Source organism: Camelina sativa, chromosome 12 (genome assembly GCF_000633955.1).
Source record: "Camelina sativa cultivar DH55 chromosome 12, Cs, whole genome shotgun sequence".
Classification (NCBI taxonomy): domain Eukaryota; kingdom Viridiplantae; phylum Streptophyta; class Magnoliopsida; order Brassicales; family Brassicaceae; genus Camelina; species Camelina sativa.
The window spans coordinates 27,308,942-27,334,189 of NC_025696.1; the positions used below are offsets into that span (position 1 = coordinate 27,308,942).

The 25,248-nt window shown below is 40.6% G+C and overlaps 1 pseudogene; it reads right to left on the reverse strand.

Annotated features, from left to right (window-relative positions):
• Positions 1,620-25,012, reverse strand: LOC109128007 (annotated as a pseudogene).

A 25,248-nucleotide genomic window follows, 5' to 3' on the forward strand; every position in this document is an offset into this window, starting at 1 on the left:
ACTATACATTGACGGATGGGTTCCTGTTCCGCGGTGTTCAGCTTTGTGTGCCATATTGTAGTTTACGTTTGAAACTGATCGAGGAGCTACATGCTGAGGTTCATGTGGGTCGTGACCGTACGCTACAGCTTGTCGCAGCGGTTTACTTTTGGCCGTCGCTTCGTCGCGATGTTGAGAGATTTGTGGAGCGTTGTCGGGCTTGTCAATTGGCGAAGGGTTCGGCTTCTAATGTGGGACTTTATCTTCCATTGCCGATTCCTACTCAACCATGGACGGATCTTAGCATGGATTTTGTCTTGGGGCTTCCTCGCACTCAACGGGGTAACGATTCTATTTTTGTTGTTGTTGACCGTTTTTCTAAAATGGCTCATTTTGTTCCTTCTAAGCGCACAACAGATGCTGTCCGTGTGGCTCAGCTGTTCTTCCAAGAGGTTTACCGGCTTCATGGTCTTCCTACCTCTATTGTCTCGGATCGTGATACGAGATTTTTAAGTCACTTCTGGCATTCTCTTTGGCGATTGTTACATACAAGTTTGGACATGAGTACGGCGTATCACCCGCAAACGGATGGGCAAACCGAAGTTACTAATCGTGCATTGGGAAACATGTTGCGCAGCCTAGTGGGTGATAATATTTGTTCTTGGGAGGCACGTTTGTGTCAAGCCGAGTTTGCTCACAATCACGCTACCAACTGCAGTTCCGGCTTTAGCCCTTTCGAGGTTGTCTACAGTTTGCTTCCTCGGGGTCCCCTAGACCTCACAGTTGTTCCTGATCCGCGTCGCCTTCATGGTCGTGCTTTGGAGTTTGTCGAAGCTTTGCAGGAGACTCATCGACAAACGCATGCCCAGTTAGAACAATCTGCGAGTCGGTACAAGATTCACGCAGATTCTTCATGACGTGAGTTGCTTTTTGAACCTGGCGATATGGTTTGGGTGGTGTTAACCAAGGATCGTATGCCTTCACATGAGTATAATAAGCTTCGTTCGCAGAAGATTGGACCAGTGGAGGTCCTTGAGCGCATTCATCCCAATGCTTCTCGCCTCCGTCTTCCACCTCATCTCAAGATATCTAATGTGTTCAACGTCAAATATCTTTCCAAGTTTCGGGGTGACAACAATGTTCCAGATTCAGAGACGAATCTTCTCCTACCCAGGGGAACCTGATGCAGCGCATCTCGACATCCGACTATCACCGCCTCTATTCGTGGGCTTTGTTTTTATTTTTGGCTTTTATTTTTGACTTGGGCTTTAAGTTACTTTTTTTTTTCGTTAACTTTTACTCTTTGAACCTAGGGTTCTCGTTTCTTTCTTTTACTATTTAAGGTGCCTCTTGTGTTTGTGAGAGGACACACGTTTATATATTAAAAACCCTAAAGCTTTTCAAGCTTCTTATTCCTCTTGATTATCGGTCATTCTTTGAATCAACGATCCTTAAGGTAGTCTTTGTTCGGTCATTCAAGCGAATCAACAAACTTAAGACCCTCCTCTTGTTCGGCTATTCTGTGGAATCAACGAGCAGAAGGTTTATCTTGTGTTGGGCTGCACCAGTTCTTTAGTTGTGTATCAAGTGCTTCAAGAAGACATTTTTCTTTGGTTAGACCTTGATTTTCTCTACTAATTTTAATGAGCGTCTCTCGAACCTCCTTGTAACTCAAAATCAATTTCTAATTCTTCTTCAGATTCAAAATCAGTGACTTCTTCTCCATCCACAAACTTTGTGATACCTACCAAGGCAATAAAGTTTGAAATCTCTTCTTCATCTTCACTAATCTCATATGAACCTTCCTCCATACTCAGCATTGATTTTTCTTTTCTATCAACACATTCATGCTAAGAATGTTCCATCCCTTTGCAACCTGAACACTTAAGTTCTCGTCTCTTGATAGTTGGAATTCTCGGATAAAATGTCCAAAGCCTTTACACTCATGGCACTGCATCTCAGCTTTTCTTAAAACACGATCAAATCTCCGAACAAGTAGACTCACAAGATCTTCCCCTTCGTCTATTTGATCATTGCTTTCACATGATGTTAATGCCAGACCTTTTGGTTTTTTAATTCCTCCGAGTTCTATCTTGTGTGCTTGCAACATCCCTACTACTTCTCCAAAACTGAGGTTGTCAGTGTTATGAGACACATTCAAAGCAGTTTTATAGGCCATGAATCTATGTGACAAGCATCTCAAGAATGTTTTAAGCAATTTTTTTATCTTTGTACTTCTTTTTAAGCGTTAGAGCCTCTTGTGCCAAAGAACTTAACTTAGAATTGAAATCAGAGATCAATTCATGTTCTTCCATCTTTAAGTTTTCAAATTTTGAAGCCAACTTATCCTTCCTTGAGCTTTGAACTTTAGTTGTTCCTTCGTAATGAGTCTTTAAGATATCCCATGCTTCTTTTGCAGTTTCACAACCTTGAATCAAATCGAATTGTTTTCTTCCAATGTTACAGTGTATGGTAGTCCTGGGAAGATTAACCGAAACGAATGGACCGAACTGAAATTAAACCAAAATTTTGGTTCTGGTTCGGGTTTGGTTAGAAGGTAATAACCGAATGGATAGCTTTTTCAGATATCCATAGATATCGGTTAGTAACCGAACCAAACCGATATCCATTTGGTTACCCGAACATACCTGAATCAAACCAAACTCATATTAAAAACGGCGTTGGGGAGTGAATGTAACCACTACACCACAAAGACATTTTAATGAGTAGGTGTATTTTGGATTAATAAGGGGATAACGTTTAAACTAAAAAAACTGAACCGATATCATATAAATTTAGACCAAAATATTAAAATATTTTCAATATTGTCAAAATTTTATCACATTTTTATTCAAATTTAACGATATTTAAAAAAATTATCTAGGATAACCTTATTATTGTTGACAAGATCTCCATAGCTCTCCATCTTCTCCACAGGATCTCACCTGTATGCAATCCTTACAGATGACTGCTCTAATAACAATTGAAAGTGTAAGAGCTATTGGTACAGAAACTAAATCAACAATTAAAACAGGGGTTTTCTCAAAAACTTTTTTGTTTAATAGAAAATACGTTTTACAATCTTTCTTTTAAAACTACTTTCTATTAGTACTTTAACCGCCATGACTTATTTTCATATTCTGGTTCTTCAATGTTTTGCTTGTATTACTTCTTGTCCTACTTGCACCTAGGACAGCGACTGTATTATATGTTTGCATCTTCAAAACTTATTTTCTAATAAATCAAAAGAGAGTTTTTGAATCCTTGTGTGCTATGTTGCATAAAAGATCCAAATTGCACAGCACTTGCGTTTTCAAAATCATCAGCTTGATAACATAAGCAAGAACAGTTAAGATCCAAACTTTTTTGTTCCGGAACATGTGAATGGTCGTAGGTCGTGGGTCAGTGGGTGGCAAACGCTGTCATAGCCGTGGAACTCGGGTCCCAAACATTAGACCTTATACCTGCTTTTATACAATGTTTATCCGTATGATTTGCTTCTTCTCTACTGTGAAAAATTATATGGCCCAAATGTCATATTTTACTTGTCATATTTTACTTATCACTTTTTGCCAATGATGGTAGGAGCCAAACCCTAAAGACATGTATCTATTCTTCAAGAGGAGTAAAAATCTGACTAAGTTTCTTGCTGGACCTGAACCTTGAAATTATTTTATATTGATTTCAATTTTCATCTTCGTGTGTTGATCTTTAATTTGTTTTTACCTTATAGAAGAATCAAGAAAAAAGTTAGATATGAGTTGTCTACATCTACCCCAGAACTTAATATATTTTTTGGGTTCATTTTTATTTTTTTACTCAAATGTTATGCAAAAGTTGGTTTATTCCTCATATTTAACAATCTTTTGAAAATTACTCAAATGTTTAGTGTACTGGGCGTAATTATAATTTACCCCTTGGGTTTAGTTTTTCGATTTTGAGTAAAAAAATTAAAAGAAAAAAATACACATCAGCAAATTAAAATACACATCATTTTCGATTTTCCACGTCACAACCCGAAAAAAAAAAACTTAACGGCTGAGTTCTAGTATTTACAGGAAGACGAAAGGTCTCGTCGATTCATATGACGGCTGAGTTATAATGTTTTGTGGCTGAGTTATCACAAGAAATAATCTGAAAGCAAACAGTTGATTTATATTACTTGACGGCTGAGTTATAGTATTTACGGGAAAATGAAAGGTCTCGTCGATTCATATGACGGATGAGTTATAATGCTTTGTGGCTGAGGTATTACACAAGGAATAATCTGAAAGCGGAAAACGAAAGGTCTCGTCGATTAATATGACGGCTGAGTTATAATGCTTGACGTCTGAGTTATTGCAAAAAATAAAACAAATGTATTACAATAATACTGCATCAGACAAGTTTTCGCATTGTGCCCAACTTGTTTACATCGAGAGCATGCATTTAGCTCATGGCTAAACGCGTCCAATCCGTAGTCTTGAAGAACAAGCTTCACAAGCTTTTCGTGTGTTGTGCCTCCATCTATCTGCACAACTATACACCCTCTATTGTCGGTGTTAAATACATATCTCTGTGTCTTACCCCAATTACCGGAAACAACTAATATCGGAACTGGATCCATGAAAGATAATGAAGAACAAGGTGAAANATATCTCTGTGTCTTTACCCAATTACCGGAAACAACTAGAACCAGAACTGGATCCATGAAAGAAAATGAAGAACAAGGTGAAGAAGAAGTAGAAGAACAAGGTGAAGAAAAAGTAGAAGAACAAGGTGACGAAGAAAGTGAAGAAGAAGTATAAGAACAAGTAGAAAAAGAACGTAAATAGTTCACTTATTAACCAGTTGAAGAACAAGAGTCAAACGACGTTTCGTATTTCCGGAGAAAAAACAAATGATGACATGGAATGCTGACATGGATGCTGCGTCCGACGTGGCAAGTCAGCCATCAAACAAATAATAACTCAGCTTAAATAAAACTCAGCCATCAAACAAATTATAACTCAGTCACAACATGAATAACATTACAGTAATTAAAAAGCAAAACAATTGCTGCCAAATTCAGCCGCTTCATCAACTGAAAATATGTAACTCAGCCGTATCGTTTAATAATTCAGCCGTAACTAAATAACATTCTAGTAATTAATCTTTTGCTACTAAATCAGCCGTGAAATGGTAATAACATTATAGTTTTTAACCATAACTCTAGTAATAACATTATGGTTTTTAACCATAACTCAGCCGTAACAACATCTTATAAGTCAGCCATTTTTCATAACTCAGCCAGTCGAAAAATGGTAATTCAGCCGTGTCGTAATGATAACTCAGCCAAAATTTTGACAACTCAACCATCGGGTGAAAACTCAGCCATAAGTACGGCTGAGTTAGAGCATAACTCAACCAGATTTTAACAAGTCAGCTGTAACGCTTGGCTGAGTTATGCTCTAAGTCAGCCGTCTGCTCTTACTCAAATGTTTTTTCCATAACTCAGCCGCAACATACCTTTGTAATGCGTTACGGCTGAGTTATGGTTACACGTCAGTGATTTCTGACGTGGCGTCTGACGTGGCAATGACATTTTTGTAATTACATTTTTTCCGGTAACATAAAACAAGGGCAAGCTGGATATTTTGAAAATAACCGAAATATTCTAGTAATAAAATTTTTTTTGTAGATTCTTGTAATATTACCTAAAATGTATAACATTTGAGTAAATCTCCCTTTTTTTTTTTTACATCTTTCCCAGAAATTAATTTGTGTTTCATATCGCTTACCTAGTGACAAATTAACAATATGAAACAGAGCAATTGACTACTAGGTAAGCGATAGTGTATACGAATCATTAAACTATATTTTAATAAGAGCAACAAATGATGGAGTAATGGCGAGAAGACATCATCGGCGTTAACATAAAAGCTTAGAGATTTATTTTATTAATTTTCATTTTTATTGTTTAAGTTAAATTTTGATTTACCAAAAATTATTAAAGAAAGATGTAACATCCGTCCCGCCTTATCGGCTAAGATAACGTGTTATTCAAATGGTCCTGCCAAAATGGTTATTTCTTAAAAATAAAACTCTTCAATCATAAAATTTGTTCCACAACTTACAAAACTTTTAACCTGAGGGAAAAGATAAAAGAGTGAACACAATGACGACATTCTGATCACATTCAACAATTAGTGCGTACCATAGAATCATACTCCACATTCTTAACATACATCCAACAAGCGTAACTGTTTCACATAATTCTTTACCTAGCATATATAATCATAATATTACTTCAACCATATTTAAACACCACATTCTCATCATTACATACATTCATCATCAATATCGCTAAACCGAAATCTCTTCAGCTTAGCATGGCACGAAACAAATCTCATGTTCGTCCAATCGCCAGGTACAAAACAAATCTCATGTTCGTCAAATTACGGTACAAACCAATCTCAGGTCCGCCTCTCACGAATCACGAAACAAATCTCATGTTCGTATCCCCAACACACAATCTTATATCATCTCATTCATTCAACAATTATCATGTTACACATCAACTCATTCTACCTTGCATCATATCAGCATATCATGTCATCATGCATTATAATCATACATCTATCATCATATCATTCATACCACACAATATCAAACAATATACATATTTAATCACATAGTTTCTAAGCCTATACAAGCAATTCATGAAGAACATGCTTAGAAAGTAACCATTGTGTTTCCGCGATTACCATCCTCACCTTTGCCACTTAAATGTTGAAACTCATTTCTCCTTTCCCATGTCAGACTCAATATTAAAGAACGCTCATACAGGCTGCAGCTCCATCCAACCTCAATTTGCCAACCAAACATTACAATGTCCCCATTTATTCTATACAAACGAGCCTCATAAACACACAGATAAAACCACAACTAACCGTTAAAATCACGATCCCACCGTTGAATACTTAGGTTGTAGTACTGTGAAGCTTCTCACCAAATCTCAGCTCGATCAGGTAAGTTTTGGACCACCAAACGCTGTTCCAAGGAGATAACCTCGAATCTGATTTCTAGGGTTGCAGGTTCAGACTGTTTCAGATATTTCTTGCGCAGGAAGCAACAAACATAACTTCTTGATTATAACTCCGATCTGACTTTCGTCAGTTGCTACGAGTTCATGGCTTGATGGTGATCACGTCGGTGTTTTTAGATTCCTAAACGGATTTCACCTCCAGCACCGACGAACCTCCAAAGATACCTCCTCCAAACTGTTTTCCCTCCCTCCTTCCTCTTTCTTATTTTCTTTTCTGAAACTTACTAATAAAATTGGCCCAACTTCCAATTACAAAATTGGGGATGTTACAAAAGAAAAAGGAGAGAAAGATGTCGATGGTGAGACCATAAGTCAATGACAACGTTAATTTACTTTTAATTTTGTTTAATACTAATATTTTTTTTTTTTAATTTTGGCTAAATGTATATGTGACACATATGAAAAGGAAGCTAACCCTAAAGTAACACGTCTATATCACTGTTGCTTAGGTCGAGACGTGTTAACGTTACACTCTATGGGAAATGTGTTAATCGAGGCTTATGTGATACAAGACTATAGTTAAGTTGATTAGGATATGGTTAGGACATTATAATTAATTAGTGGTTTATTTATGAGTTTGGTTTTCATAATATCTTTTATACGTTAGAGTAGATTCTTTTATGCATTAGGCAGTAGCTGAACTAGGAATTCAGTTCAGCAGGATCAAATATAAAAATAAGAGGTCAGTTGTGTTACTAAAATTTTTTACAGGGGTCAATTATGCTATTTTACTAGGGTCATTTTGATTTTTTCCCTAAAAAATTAACTAAATTTAAATTTTTACCAGGATCAATTGACCTACATGCTTCTAGCCTAGCTCCACCCATAGCATTAGATTAGAGTTATGAATAAGTTGTATGAAACCTATATATAGGGTCTCTATCAATTAATAAAAGGACAAGCCCCAAGAATGAATTTAAGAGAAAATTAGAGTTAAGAGGGAGCTAAGCTTGAGATGAGACCAGCGTCCAACAATGGACGCAGGCAGTGCCGGCCCAACATTCATGAAGGCCCTACGCAAAAATCTAAAAATGTGTCTTTTTCACCTATGACAAAAATTATAGGTTTTCTATAGAGGCCATAACTTGATATTTTAAGGCCTTTTACATATCCTAAAAAGGAAAAAAGGCCTTTTACATGTAAATAAAAAAGTCCTTATACATATCTTTAAAATAAAAAAGGCCTTTTGTTTAAGTGAAAAAGGCTTTTAAAAATTTAGGCCCGAATCCTTGGCTTCACTTGCTTCTCCAGTGAGCCGGGCCTGGACGCAGGAAATTATTTTAACCTTTGTGCCTGCTACACAGAGACACTTTATGTTACTAGAAATATTTGGAAAACTTCTCAGTCGTGAGCAATCATTCATGTTTACTCTTCAAGAGATGCTAAGTTAATGTTGGTGGGAATAACTTGTAGCTTAATTACAGCACCCTGAGCAACCAGAATTTCCATGCTTAGATATCTTATAGAAGAAGGAAGCATCACCAAACTCTTACAACCGGCAACTGTCAACGTCTTGCGGTTACTGGCTTTCGAAAAATATGGGATTTCTTTCAAATTAGCTAAAGGAATATCCCAAATCTATTTTCTTAAGATTTGGAAGCGGCTGCATGTCAAACGTAACACACACAAAATGAGGAATTATGTCATATTTGGGTTAACTCAATCGTTAGTAACGTATTCACAAATATCAAATACCAACCTGGATTCCTCCCCATAGCTTCTTTAACTTGCTGGATCACATATTAAGTTCTACGTACAACACATTCTAGCTGAAGTGACAGACGAAGACTTTTTCTCGGATATGAATCCCAATGAAATAACCTTAGACGAGGTAGATATTTCATGTCCTCTGACAAGCTAACTTTTCAAATTGTAGAATTTTAAGAATTTGAGATTACGCATTCCTTCAAAGACTTGTTTCCTTATAGAGAACTCCCCAATTGTGGACTTATATCAAATGATGTACCTATGAAGGATCCAGTACCCGACCAAATACTGCAAAAGAAGACTGTTGAAATTGTTATCACAAACAAAAGTAGGCAATATTAATTGTAAGAACTTACTGTTTCAATTGTTAGCACATTACGAATCTCTTTGGCCTCCACTCAGAACTAACGTTTCGCTGGCTCGTCAGACATTTGAACAACTGCTTGTCTACCCAATTGTTGTAGTAGACAATGCATTGATGATATCCACCCATCATTATATGTATATTGCACCCATTTTTGACCCATTTTTGACATCCAAAGTATTGTCAGCGACTCAGCGAGCATGGGTGTCACATAATCAACACTTTTATGGTTGAAAAACATGCAGTATGAAGAAACAAAGTTTGATGTTTCTCCAATAACTTGTCATACCCCACTCTCAAGACATGTTCAATTTTTCTCACAAGATTATTTTCTATCCAATATGATTGAAGCCATCCACTCATCCTCACTCTCCCCATAAAAAGAACAACCCACAACATAAAGGGCCAGTGGATGAGTACCGCAAAGCTCTACTACTTGTTTTGCAAGTTCTTCGAAACCATCTTGTGGATCTCAATAGTTTCTTCTTTGGATGGAAAATCCACATGTATGGTAGATATCATTGATCCGGCCATGTGCCTTCAAAATCTTTTTATCTTCTGTGGTATCGATGATCCGAATTCCTGAACCAAACCAAGAAAGTTCTTTTAGCCAAGGGCTTTAATTTCTCTAGATCATGTACATCATCAAGAATGATAAGCACTCGGTTGATCTTGGAGCCAGTCTTTTATTGCACCTAAATGATGTATATTCACATCCCTTTGGTTCAATATCTTACACAGAAGTTAGTTTTGCAAACACAACTTCGAATCATAGTCATCAACACCCATTTGCTCTTATAATTTCCCTCAAGCGATTTGGTTTTCTTACCAGTTCCCACAGTGGTTCCCCATAAAGCAACTAAGCCAAAAACCGGTAGAGAGTTGGTTAAATAAAGTTCTAGCAATGGTTGTCTTACCAATTCTCGCAGGACCCCAAATTCCAATCATTATCACAGAATCATACTCGAGGCATAACAAAGAGTCCAGTTTCGTCAGATGAGCTTCAAGGCCCACCATCCCCTCAAAATCCTTCCACGGAGTAATATTAATATTCAGTGTCTTCGAAATATGTGTAGCAATCTTTTGGATCATCTCACCTTCATTAGCCCTAACAAAAGCAAAAGAAAGCGTTGGTGGGTCTTATTAAATAATAGAAACTCCTCCACTAGAGCATTTTATAACTCATTGACCCAAAAGAAAGAACAAACCAGTTAAGAGAGTGTTCTCCAGCTATGGCTGCTACATCAATTAAAGCATTGCTCCATCTCTGCTTTGTTAGGGTATAGAGACACACAAAAAGATACACCGCTTGGAAACGCGTCAAGCTAACGCTTCTTATTCAATCTTATAAAAAAATAGTCTTTTTACAAAACTAACACAACACCCTGTGTAGATCTAAAAAAAATAAACACACTCACTTTCTAAGCCTTTTTGTGATTGCTTGAAGGTTACAAATCTCACAACTTTATCCCCACGAGTGCTAGCTCTTATTGTGTCTAGCCCTAGTCTATTTATACTTGCATCAAAGATCTCTAACCAAATCTTTGTGCATCCTAACAAAAAGGAAATATTCTTTATCTCCAAAAATATTACTTCCTTATCTCCTTTGTAAAATATTCTCTCAATCTTCTATGTATCTTCGAGTATGCCAAGCTTGCTCATCCATCCATATCCTGCGACTCGTCACCTCGTCCAACAAGCTTTTGCCACATCATCATCTCGTGCCACGTCAGCAAATCAGACCTCTGATACTTTTCACAACGTTCTGCCTTATCCATAGCTCTGATCCGGAATATGCACTTTCAATCTCCCCTTTTTGACTGAACTTGACGAACAAGCATCTCTTGCACCATTCCTGAATATCACAAACAGCAACAGCCAAAAACACACAACCGTACCAACAAAGCAGTGCATCTCACATAATAAACAGAGAATTAATTGATCAAGAGGCAGATGTTAAAGCAAATTAAATCATCCTACATATCCAAATCATAACCAAAATCCAAATCAAAACCAAAGTACTCAACAACTCAAAAGTCTGAAAAATCCAACAGCCAACAAAACAAAAGGAACAAAAACAGAGAGTACACAACAGCTCCCCCACAACTCAAACTCCCCCTCAAGCATTAGAATCCGACTGATCTCCCCCTGCTTGTTTGGCACAGATTAGTCAAAAATATCAAAAGAATGTTAATAGGAAAGCAAACTACTTACCAGCTTCCAAGACACGTTGTAGGACCTTGATGGCCACCCGGATGGCTTTGCGCTCTTCAAACAATCCGCTCTTAAGTACAGGCTTTGCAGGTCGTGAAGCACTCTTCTTTCCCTTGGACTTCTTAGCGTCATGAGTTCGGATACTCGGAACAGGGCGCTGAGCTTCCAAAAGCTGGTAGATGAGGCTGGGAAATGGCACCCGGAACTCAGATTGAGCTTGCAAACCCAACTGAATGATCTAATCATAGACCATTCTCCCAAAATCAAACGAGATGTGCTGCATGATCATGTAGATCACCATTGCTTTGTTCGTCGAGATATAGCCCGTGTTTACAATGGGAGACCAGTTGCTGCAGCAAATCTTATGCAGATCCTTAATCACCGGGTTCTTGATTGTTGTCGACACCAGCTGCTTGCAGGATTTAACCTTGCCATATGACAAGAAAAGAGCCAGGTCCTCCTCCAAAATTGTAGTTGTTTCCAACCGTTGCTCACGAACATCAACGGGCTGTAGACTTAACAAGGCATTGATCCGTCCTGGAGAAAACTCATACACCCAGTCTCTAACAAGGAATCAACAGACTCCCCCTCAACCTTAACCGCAGGGAGATTTGCCCAAAACTTGTAGACCACATCCGAATCATAGGACCCTCACTGAGTGACGGTTTTCAACAGACCGGCCCTATCTATCAACTCCTTAGCCTGATCATTAACCCTTAGAGAGTAGCAAGCTTCTGAGGCAAGAGTTTGCCTCGGAGGACTCGAAACGTTTGGAGTCGAAATCTTGGAATTTGCCCCTCGGGAAGTAGAGACCCCTTTCTCCTTAGCGAGGTAAGGACGCTTGGGATCCCGGCTGTCAGCATCGGCAGGCAGTTGTCTCTCGTGCAGCCATGAGGAGACTCCCTGAATTGACATAATAGGTCCCGATGCATCATCAGAAAGATCGACCACAGAGGACGGAAACTGATGTGAGCGCCGGACGCGGTCGTCTACGGAGTCACTCGGACAGACGGTCGCTACGGACGGACGGACAGACGCTGTGGTCGAAGAGATGCTGCAGATGGTTGAACGATCGTTGCGGACGGTCGGACGCGGATCTCTGGTGGCGGAACGACGATCGGCCTTTGAACTTGTCGGTTCTCTTCAAGGCTTGATGGGACGGAGGGGATCGACCGATAAAAAACTCGACTCGGCGATCTCTTGAATTGATGGACGGAAGTGGGACGAGATTTGCCGATGATTAACTCGACTCGGCAATCTCCGGGAAGGATGGTCGGATGGGAGAACGTCTCGGTAAGAAACTCGACCCGTTCGGTTCTCAAGGAAATGGTCGAATGGGACGCTGCGTATGGATGGGCGACGGACGCTGCGGATAGAAGGGTGGATTGTTGCGACAACACACGAGAAATGGTTCGGCTCGTGATACGGTCGAACTAGGGGATTACAAACCCGGTTCATGAATCTCCTAGGGTTTCTCAAGAGCCAAGTCCCGGAATTAGGCTAAGGAGAGAGGTGAGACAAGAAACAAAGATCCTCTCTTTGGAAATTAATTCAATCTTCAAGTCTGCCTTTTACAATGAAGGTTTAGGCCTTTTTATGGGGAGGCTTACATAACACTTAACCCTAGAAAACGTGGCCATGATCTAAACCATACACATGGCCATAAAGTAAAAGCAAAAGTAAAAGAAAACAAAGACCAATCCAACGGTCAAGAGAGAGTTCAAAAAGATAAAGGAAAAGAAGGAAGGAGATAGGATTGCCACGTCATTGGCTGGACGCGGTGGATAGGATCTTCACTTCCTTGGCTCCTAAGCATGTGAATGAATGTTTCCAAGTCGTGAGCCAAGCGGGAACAAAGTGGAGATGCACTAGAGTTCGCTACTTCGTTAAAACTCCTTCGGTAAACCCATTGGGACAAACCCGATGTAGGAAAAAGAGTACAGCTCCTTCTAATGACTTAGAGGTGTCTTCACACTAGCGCTATGGTAAAAACACGCGAATCAAGCTTCCCGAAGCTGGTTGCACCCAAGGCTCTTCTTTGGTGATGCTAGCCATGAGTCCTTGGTGTAATGGTTGGAGCTTGGCCTGGAACTGCCCATTGGATAACCTTGTCTTGCTCCTCCTTGATGATCCTTGGGGACTGAATGATGCCACGTTGGTGTTACGGGTCAGATACTTGCCGCCTACGCTAGCTGTTGGACGCTAGTACTGATTGTCCGAGCGTCCCAAAGGTGTCCGAGTGCGGCTCGAGCGGTCCTGGCCGAGTGTCCGAGAGGTGTCTGATCCCGTGCTCACATCATTCCCTCCCTCTTCTAGAATTTTTGACCTCAAAACTCGACTCAACACCTGGATCAAAAAGGAAAACCAAATCAGCAGCATCAAGAGTTCAACCGCGGTTTAATTTACCGATATCAAAAGGAAACAGTAAGGCCTTAAGAGAACAGGATAAGACTTCCCCGGTAAGGCCAGTGGCATTGGTCGCTCCGATCCCTTCATGTACCGTGGTTGGTTGCTGAAGCTCTCCAAGATGCCACACAAAAGTTTGATCTGCACCAAAGTTGCAAAAATACCTCGCCATATGACCTTGTGCGGTAACGGTCTTGGCGCTAAGAGTGGAGAAGGGTGGCACGGTACTGGCAACTCCCAGCTGGAGCATACTACTTGAAGTAGTCAAGAATAATACCGAATGAAAAGACCCTTCAATGGCCGTCTTCGGTGGCCCAACTTGCTTGAAACTCCCCATTACAGAGTGAGTACCAGATAGAGAACTAATCACACGGCCAATGTCTTCTTTAGCGTCACCTAAAGACTCGGTACGCGTCTCGGATGAGGATTCACGTACCATGGTCGGCTCCAGACGCGGCGGTCGAGTGTTGGTTCGGTCGTCAAGAGCGGTAACGAGTTGACCATGGTCCGCGTAATGGCTGGAACTTGTGTCTCCGAGTACGCGAGCTTGGTGGTCAGGAGGCTCGGCTGGCGTCTCTATGATTCCTCTCGGGCCAATGACTTCCTTAGGACTGATTTGCTGATAAAAATCAAGCCCTACGTTCACCTCACGGTCTTGTTGCGTCCTTGACACGGGTCCTTCAGCTAGCTTGCTCCACTGCGTGGTACTTGTCCCTGGCACTTCCAGACTTGGTATGATCTTGTCGTGGGGTTCTCCTCGAGCCGGTTCCTTGTACCGTGTTGGCAGCTCTCGGTACTGGGCTGGGGGACCATACGTCCTTCTTGATCGCTCAACATAGGCCGAGTTATGACTTGATCGCAGAGCCATCGTACGGGATGGTTCACGGTACTGGCGCCGTGGTACCAGATCAAAAGTGGCTGCGCGTGGAGACCAACTAGGAATTCCTTGGTTCCGGTTGACACTCGATTGCATCTCAATCCGTCTAGGAGTGGGTGCCCTTGGAGACCAACTAGGCAATCCTTGGTTCCGGCTGCGGCCAACTCTCGGTAAGATCTCCTCAAGTGGTCGCTCGGTACATGGTTGGAGCATAGCGCCTATGACTTTGTCCATGGAACGGCTGGCAATCTCGGCTAGGTGGTACGCGGGTAGGCACCATCCTTCGTGCAGCTAGGTGCCTTGTATCCGGGTAGTAAGGATCCAAATCATCACTGTCGGAATCATCGTTGCGGTTCACCCTTGGCTCGCTATGACGTGTAGCTCATGACATAGACGGCCAATAATAACTCGGTGGTCGATGCTCGTGTTCCACTTTATCCGGCCCTTCTTCATAGTCCTATTCGTACCATGATGCGTCCTTGGTAGCCTCTGGTTCCGGATCGGTACCATAGTGTTCGTCGTACCATGGCTCGTCTTTGGTGGCCTCTTGTTCCGGATCAGTACCATGGTGTTCTCCGTACCATGTTTCATGATCGTAGTAAGGATCCTCGTACTCCATACTTGATCAATGTTAGATCAAACATTGGCTATTGATCGCGGTCTTGGAACTAGGTACGGTCAACGGTACGGACGGCCAATTATGATCGGCGACGGTACGGACGGCGGGTACATGGTGGTCGGACGTTGGTACGGACGATTGGTGCGAGTAACGGTACGGACGGCTGGAGCGATCGGCTGGTACGGATGGCCGGTGATGTATGGACGACCGACGGGGGTTAGTCGATGGTACAGACGGCTGGTGCAGCAAAGGACTGACACGCGTCTAAGGACCACCACTAACAAGGAAAACAAGATAAAGCAAAGAACTTTAACGATCTACACCCTAAAACAACCTAAAACAAAAGCAACGCAACCTAAAACAAATCTAGCACAAACAACTCAAGAACACTAAAGAGCACAAGATAGAACAAGCAAGAACACATGATGAAAACTAACAACCTAAGGCACACAAAGAATGCAACGAATGATAAAAGATGTAATTTTTATGGGTTTTCTTATGAAGATACAAACAGTAAAGTAAAGGATAGATACAATCTTGTAGGAACTTTTAAGTCTGATACCAGCTGATGTGAGTGCCGGACGCGGTCGTCTACGGAGTCGCTCGGATGGACGCTGCGGTCGGAGAGACGCTGCGGACGGTTGAACGGTCATTGCGGACAGTCGGACACTGATCTCCGGTGGCGGAACGACGATCTGGCTTCAAACTTGTCTATTCTCTTCAAGGCTTGATGGGACGGAGGGGATCGACCGATAAAAAACTCGACTCGGCGATCTCTTGAATTGATGGACGGAAGTGGGACGAGATTTGCCGATGATTAACTCGACTCGGCAATCTCCGGGAAGGATGGTCGGATGGGAGAACGTCTCGGTAAGAAACTCGACCCGTTCGGTTCTCAAGGAAATGGTCGAATGGGACGCTGCTTATGGATGGGCGACGGACGCTGCGGATAGAAGGGTGGATTGTTGCGACAACACACGAGAAATGGTTCGGCTCGTGATACGGTCGAACTAGGGGATTACAAACCCGGTTCATGAATCTCCTAGGGTTTCTCAAGAGCCAAGTCCCGGAATTAGGCTAAGGAGAGAGGTGAGACAAGAAACAAAGATCCTCTCTTTGGAAATTAATTCAATCTTCAAGTCTGCCTTTTACAATGAAGGTTTAGGCCTTTTTATAGGGAGGCTTACATAAGGGAACACTTAACCCCAGAAAACGTGGCCATGATCTAAACCATACACATGGCCGTAAAGTAAAAGCAAAAGCAAAAGAAAACAAAGACCAATCCAACGGTAAAGAGAGAGTTCAAAAGAAATAAAGGAAAAGAAGGAAGGAGATAAGGTTGCCACGTCATTGGCTGGACGCAGTGCATAGGATCTTCACTTCCTTGGCTCCTAAGCATGTCAATGAATGTTTCCAAGTCGTGAACCAAGCGGGAACGAAGTGGAGATGCACTAGAGTTCGCTGCCTCGTTAAAACGCCTTCGGTAAACCCATTGGGACAAACCAGAAGTAGGAAAAAGAGTACAGCTCCTTCTAATGACTTAGAGGTGTTTTCACACTAGCGCGATGGTGAAGACACGCGAATCAAGCTTCCCAAAGCTGGTTGCACCCAAGGCTCTTCTTTGGTGGTGCTAGCCATGATTCCTTGGTGTAATGGTTGGAGCTTGGCCTGGAGCTGCCCATTGGATAACCTTGTACTGCTCCTCCTTGATGATCCTTGGGGACTGAATGATGCCACGTTGGTGTTCCGGGTCAGATACTTGCCGCCTATGCTAGCTGCTGGACGCTACTACTGATTGTCCCAGCATCCAAAAAGTGTTCGAGTGCGGCTCAAGCGGTCCTGGCCGAGTGTCTGAGAGGTGTCTGATCCCGTGCTCACATTAGAAACGGTACCTTCTTCGGCTGAGAAGACGAAGAGTCACACGCATCATGATCAACCTCTGTGACCGGGGGTGTGATCACATGATTTCTAGGAGCCTGAACCGATGTCGTCTGTTCCTCAAGAGGTTCATAGACCACCATTGCAGTGGTTGAATCAATCGGTACATCAGTCGACGGTGGAGTCGGTGACGATATTGGACTTGGGAGATCCTCTTCCAAACTCGAGTCATACATCGGGTGTACCAAATGAGCATTACACTAAAGATTTATTTCATGGTGATTAGAGGTTAGAGAAAGAAAACAGTTGTGATGAAGCAATAGAAGCTTAAACGATAAAGGATTGAAATCGCAAGTGAGGAGAGGAAAACTCCAAAACCCTAAATCCTCTTTTTATATATTTCCAATCGACTTAATGGGCTGTGCGAACTGTGCCTAAAAAGATATTAAAACCCTGAAACACTTAAATAGCCCATTAGTGCACACTTAACTCGTTTTTAAGAACACGACTCTATGGCATTTGTTAAACCACTTCATCTCATCAATGATAAAGCACTAAGAATTCACACATTTTTTTATTTTGAAGTTTAACAAGTTCATGAACAAGACTAAAGTTACGCACAGCCATTTACTGTGAACTCGCATAAGGGGATCCAGATCAAATATAATCACATGCGAGCAAAATTTCATACATGTGCTGTGTCAACCACATGTTCAGAACTCTTGCCAGAAGCTATCACAACCTTTTGAATTGTTTAAGATCAAGGCCCTGATGCTTGTGGATAGTCTTTCACACTGGCATGCCTTTAGTCTGTAGACTCACCCCCAACATGTTAAGGTAGCTGGAGATTATCTCTTTGAAGAGCACATCCTTTTCTTCTTTTTTTTTTTTTAATTCAGCTATAACTCAGCCTTTTGTTAGTTGCCTCACATCCTTGTTGTTCAGTGACATCACTTGACTTTTCAATCACTGATTCCAGACCAACCAATCCAACAAGAAATTATTCCTGATGGTGTATGTGCATGTCTCTACACAGCTCTTTAACCTCCTTAAATCCTGACAACATTTAACAGGGTGGACAGACCGGCATAACAGGCAGCTATTTACCACAGTTGCTTCAAGAGTGCTGATCTTCTATATATTTTAGGATGTCCATGATCTGTCCTCGCATTCATTCCTGTCTCAGATCAACACAGCTCAAGCAAAGAGGTTAGAACTCACAAACACCAATGGATTTTCTTAGGTTTACAAATCTGTTGAAATCCAAAGGCTTAGTAAACAAATCAGCTAACTAAAATTATGTGCTCACATGGTCAATCTCAATCAGTTTCACCTCAACCAGTTCACGAATAAAATGGTGTCTAATATCAATATGCTTAGTTTGTGAATGCTGAACAGGATTCTTTGATATGTTAATTGCACTAAAATTATCACAATGAATTATAAGAGTATAAGAATCCATACCATAATCAGAAGACATTTGCTTCATCCAAATGAGCTGAGTGCAACAGCTCCCTAAGGCAATGTATTCAGCCTCAGCTGTTGATAGGGAGACACTGTTCTATTTCTTGCTATGCCATGATATCAGGCTGTTACTAATGAAAAAAACATCCTCCACTTGTGCTACGGCGATCATCTACTGAGCCAGCCCAATCCGCATCACAGTACCCACTCAGGCTGGTGTTGGTATCCTTGGTGTAGTAAATACCAAAGTTCACTGTCCCTTTGATGTACTTGATGATTTTCTTCACCGCCAGTAAATGTGACTTCTTGGGCTTAGCTTAATATCGTGCACAGATCCCTACTGACAAACATATGTCTGGACGACTTGCCATCAAATACAGTAAGCTACCAATTATCCCTCTGTATAGTCGTTCATCTACGTCCTCCCCCAACTCATCTTTTGAAAGTTTGTCATTTGTGCCTATGAGAATCTTTGCTTCTTTACTTTTGTCTAATCTAAAACGTTGTACCAACTCTTTAGCATAGGTGCTCTGAGATACAAATATTCCTTCAGTCGATTGTTCTACTTGCAGACCCAAAAAATATATCAGTTCTCCCACCATACTCATTTTAAATTCCTGAGTCATGCTTTCCACAAACTGATTCACCAGAGGTTGACAAGTTGAACCAAAAACGATGTCATCAACATAAATTTGGAAAAACATCAGCTCGTTGTTGCCGTTGAGAACAAACAATGTTTTGTCTACACTTCCTTGAATATATCCCTGATTTATGAGAAACATCGTCAATCTCTCATACCATGCTCTTGGTGCCTGCTTAAGACACAAAGCTTTCTTAAGTCGATACACATTCTCAGGATGCTGTGAATTTTCAAACCCTTTTGGTTGCTCAACATAGACTTCTTCTTGTAATATTCTAGTCAAGAATGCACTCTTTACATCCATCTGATGTAGAGTAAACTTGAGAGCATAAGCCATTTTGAACAGAAACCTGATAGACTCCAACCTTACTACTGGAGCAAACATCTCATCAAAGTCAACACTCAATTTGTGAGTATCCTTGAGCCACTAGGTGTGCTTTGTTTCTCAAAATGCATCCACTGCCATCACTCTTATTTTTGAAAATCCACATCGTTCCTACTACGTTTACATCAGCAGGTCGTTGAGTGAGTTCCCACACATCACTTCGTGCAAATTGTTCCAGCTCATCTTGCATTGCAGTAACCCAAAATTCATCCAGAAGAGCCTCCTTTTGATTCTTTGGCTCAATAGTTGAGACAAAACATGCAAACTGAACAACATCAGAATCCTGAGCTACAGTTTCAGGAACAGCCTTCTGCTTCTTTCCAGCCAACTGTGCAAAATCAATCTGCTTTCTTCTAGTAACTCTACCCCCTGAATCTTGCCAATAATATCATTAGGGGAGTGATTCCGATGTACCTGAGAGGATGGAGAAAGAACATCATGCGACGACGACAGCTCGTCCGATGCAGCAGGACTTACAAGTTCTTGTGGAGACCTCTCATCATCAGTTACCAGATCCTTGTCTGATATGACAGGAACCATTGTTACTCGCTGGAACAAAATATCATCAAAGACAACATTGACAGTTTCTTGAACAGACCGTGTGCGTTTGTTGTATACCCAAAATGCAGTGTTATATCCGGAATAACCCAAAAAGATTCCCTCATCACTCTTGGACTCAAATTTTCCCAATTGATCCTTATCATTCAGGATATAGCAGAGACATCCAAACACCTGAAAAAGCTAACTGTGGGAGAATTCCCTTTCCACAGTTCATAGGGAGTCTTATCAGTCCTTGGTCGGACATACACACGGTTGATAATAAAACAGGCTGTGTTAACAGCTTCATCCCAGAAACGGTGAGAAACTTGGTTCTCATGCAGCATAACATGTGCCATCTCCTGCAAGGTCTTGTTCTTTCGCTCTACAACTCCATTTTGTTTTGATGTTCTTGGTGCAGAGTACTGATGAGCAATACCCTGATGGGCACATAACTGATCAAACCTGTCATTCTGGAATTCTCCTCCATCATCACTACGAATAGTCTCGATGGGCCACTTCTCACTTTTGATCTGCAAAGCAAGTATTTGAAAACACTCAAGTGTGATAGATTTGTCGCGAAGAAATCTCACCCAAGTGTAACGAGTGAAATCATCAACCATAACAAACATGAACCGCTGTCCAGACACACTTTGAACTTGAATGGGTTCCATCAGATCCATATGGACTAGTTGTAATGCAATGCATGATTTGTTCGGATATCTAATAATGACCCATGAGAGATTTTGATCTGCTTTTCCTTGTTGCAAGGACCACATATGAAATGTGGATCACACCTCAGCTTTGGAATTCCTCGTACAACCTCTCAATTTGCTAGTTTATGCATTGTGTGAACATTCAAATGTCCAAGTTTCTGGTGCCACAGCTCGGTGTCCAACTCAGCATATGCGTTGAAGCATTGACTTCCAACTTCCACATGTAGCAGTTATTCCCAGACTGTCATCCTCTAAATTTTACAGCCCCTTGCTGATCAACTACTCTGCAATCCTTCTTAGTGAAAGTAACGTCCAGACCTTCATAACACAGCTGACTGACACTGATCATATTTTCCTTTAAACCATCAACCAAGAACACATCCTTCAGATGTGGTTGAGATTCACCACCACTCGTACCTTTGCCTCTGATTGTACCTTTTCCCCCATCTCTGATAGTAACTCTTCCCCCAGCAACATATTCTACATGGGATAAATTATCAAAGGCACCAGTCATATGCCTGAAGCATCCACTGTTAAAGTACCATTTAGCCTGATCAGCCTCTGATTTTCCAGTTGTGTAAGCCACATGACAATAGAGATCATCTTTCCTGACATACACTTGATTACTTCTCCTAGAATTTGAATAAAACATATCATGTTGCATCAGATTCGAGACTCGATTCTGTAATCTATCGCACTGAGCCTTGTAGTGATTAAGGTGAACGCAATACCAGCATCTTGTTCTTTTGCTAAGCCGAACAGGTCTCTGTGTAGGCTGCTGATAATTGTTCGAGACATACAGCTGTCTCCGTCAAATCTCTCTAAACGTATCCCTGAAAGTAGATTGATATCCATTATGAATATGCATACCTCTCTGTTTCGTATCCTGCTTCCTTGGGACCCTACCAGACTGACCATTTGGTGTATGCATTCCCTTTTTACTTAGCTTTGCCTCAAACTCCAACCCTTTGACAAATTGAGTGGGCTTATCAGCATCAACACCTTGATATCCTAGACCCCACTTCACATTGCTTGATCTTCCAGTACTGAGTAAGGTGTCTAGATTTTTAATTCCTTTATTCAACATCCTGATATTCTTCAGTTGTTCCTCCAGCTGCTTCTCAAGCCTTAGGGCATCTCCAATCCCACTCTATTTTAGAGTCAAATCTCTATTATAGAGCAACATTTTCTCCAACCCTACTCTATATTTTACTCTAAAATAGAGAAAATAATAGGATTGCTCTATATATAGAGCAACTCTATTCTCACCTCTATTTTTTTACACTAACTTTATTATAGAGGTGAAAATAGAGTAATACATTGGAGGAAAACAGTGCTCTATTTTTGAGTTACTCTATTTTAGAGAAAAAAATAGAGAAATACAATGGAGATGGTCTTAGAGACTTGGCCTTCTCTTCACTCAGCTCTTTAGAAAGCATCGAGACATTTATCTGCAGAGTATCCCTTTCAGAAATCAGATCGTTGTTTTCTTGGGTTTTCTATAACATTGTTTTGATGAGAAGTTATATCTGATCGTCAACTGACAAGTCTGCTGATTGCTCGAGTGATTGCCCATTACACTTAACCGCAAGGCAGTATATACGGGGTCGAATCCACAAGGACCAATGGTACACTAAAGATTTGCGAGAGTCGTAAGTAGCTAAAGCGAACGAAGGATAGTTTGTTTGGTTTCAGAAATTGTTAATAAAAAATGCAAGGAAGAAAATGATTAAATTTACGGGATTAAAAAATTGGGCCATAGGGTATTTCAGAGATCAATGACTAATGAGAAAATGAAATATGAAATTCAATCACTAAGAACCGTTCTAGAACATGAACACTATAATAGACTAACCCTCTTTCAAGGCATTAGAAACTAAATTTGACTATTAGTTTGCTAAACTTTTATTTGCAACCTTCTAGCTAAATTTGCATTACAATCAAGTTCATTAAGTTCACAATGCGTCCTAACATCAACTTTCGCAGGCTAGAAATACAATGCTCAAATCACACTCAGTCAGACATTTTATCGAACACTTTTGATGCATAGAAAAACCTAGAGTCTAAAACAAGGTGATCAGTCCTATTTTAGTCTAAAACAAGGTGATCAGTCCTATTTTAGCATTAAGATCATGTGAATCAAAGAACCTAAGGATTAAGAACTCCAATAAATAATTAAAACATCAATTCATTGAATCTCCTAATTGGAATCCTAAACCCCAATTGGAGAACTACTCACACATAGCAAAAGAGAAAACAAAAATCATAGATGAAGAAAACATGATTAAATTGCAGAAATAATAAAAAAGGGTTAGAAATCTTCTCCTAATTGTCAGTGAGGATGAATCTCTAGAATCCCAAAAGAATGGCTTACAAAAAAAGTCTCAGGTTGCAGAAAGAAAGCATAGAATAAAACTTAGGGTTTTTCTCCCAGAAAATAAAAGGTATTTATAGAGTTCTCTAAATAAGGTAAAAAAAGGGTAACGGCCTAGTCAACACATTTCTCAGCCAGACAATTTTTTAGGTAGGCGGGTTTTGACGTGAAACTTACCGGTTCATACTATGTTTCATACTACTTGTCTACCCAATTGTTCTAGTAGACAGTGCATCGTTATCCACCCATCCGTAGATATATGCACAAGAGACTTAGCAGCTAAGGTTTTCAACCCATTTCCGACATCCAAAACACTTTCAGCGAGCATGGTTGTCACATAATCAACACTTTTATGGTTGAAGAAGCATGCAATATGAAGAAACAGATATTGATGTTTCTCCAACAACTTGTCATATCCCACTCTCAAGACATCCTCAACTTTTCTATCAAGATTAGTTTTTATCCCATATAACTGAAGCCTCCACTCATCCTCGCTCTCACCATAAAAAGAATAACCCACAACACAAAGGCCCAATGGAAGATAACCGCAAAGCTTTGCTACTTTTTCTGAAAGCTCTTCAAAACCATCTCGTGGAGTACTTTGTTTGAAAGCAGATAGACATAGGATCTCAAGAGCTTCTTCTTCGGTTGGAAGATCTACATGGTAGATATCGTTGATCCCATGTGCCTTCAAAATCTTCTTATCTTCTATGGTAACGATGATCTCACTTCGAGGACCGTATCAAGAAGTTTCTCTAGCCAACACCTCTAGTTGCTCTAGATCATCCACATCATCAAGAACTATGAGCACTCTTTGGTTATGTAGCCATTCTTTTATTGCACCTAAATGGTGTATCTTCATATCATTTTGGTTCAGGATCTTGGACAGGAGCTTTTCTTGCAAAGAAATCTTCGAATTATAGTCATCAACACGAATCTTCCCCATGAAACATTTAAGTTGAAAACTACTAGAGAGTTGGTTGTATAAAGCTCTAGCCATGGTAGTCTTACCAATCCCTGCAGGACCCCAAATTCCAATTATCTTGACTTCATCACTTTGCACGCGTAACAAAGAGTTCAATTTTGCCAAGTGAGCTTCAAGACCCACCATCCCGTCAAAATCCCTTGAAGTTGTAAGATTAAGTTTGTTTGAAACATCTGTAGCAATCTTTTGGATCATCTCTGCTTCGTTAGCCCTAAGAAAAGCAAACAAAATCATGTTGGTGGGTCTAATTAAATGAGAGAAACTCCTCCGCTAAAGCATGGATTAAGAAAGATAAAAGCATTATGATTCATGAATCAAAAGAAACAACGAACCAGTTTAGAGAGTGTTCCCCAGCTATGGTTGCTACATCACTCAACGCATTGCTCCATCTCTGCTTCACTTCGTTGGTTTTCCCTTCACATGTTTTCTTGAAAGTACTTCCGAAATCTCCCGGCTGTTTTCGTACATCAGACGGATCCACTTTGTAAAAAATAGTCAACAAAGCCTGCCCTGATGCTTCTTTGCACTTCAAGATCTCCACCAACTCATCTAAACACCAGCCAGAAGAAGCGTACTTCTCCGAGAGCACCACAATCGAGACTCTAGATTCACTAATAGCTTGTATGAGCTCAGGTCCGATCGTATGGTATGACCTCTCTCGATCTCTTGATCCTTGAACGTAGTGATCCCTTTGCTTTCGAAGTGACTGTGTAAATGAGATAGAAATCCAGTACGGACGTCTGGGCCGTGGAAACTCGAAAAGACATGGTATCTCTTGATGTCCGATGACGAAGAAGAAGTTTACGAGAATTTTAAAATTCTACCATAGAGCTCACATTTCTAAAAGTATCATCAAAGCTAATTTGAATTCGATGCAAACTAAAAAACCGAAGATTAAAAAAAAGAAGGCACCTAAAATCATTTGCTTTGACTCTGAGACTTGTTGAAACTGTGCTATTTCCAGTAAAGCTCCTCCCCATCTCGTCAAACTATACAAAAAAAAAAAAAAAAAAAAAAAAAAAAAAAAAAAAAAAAAA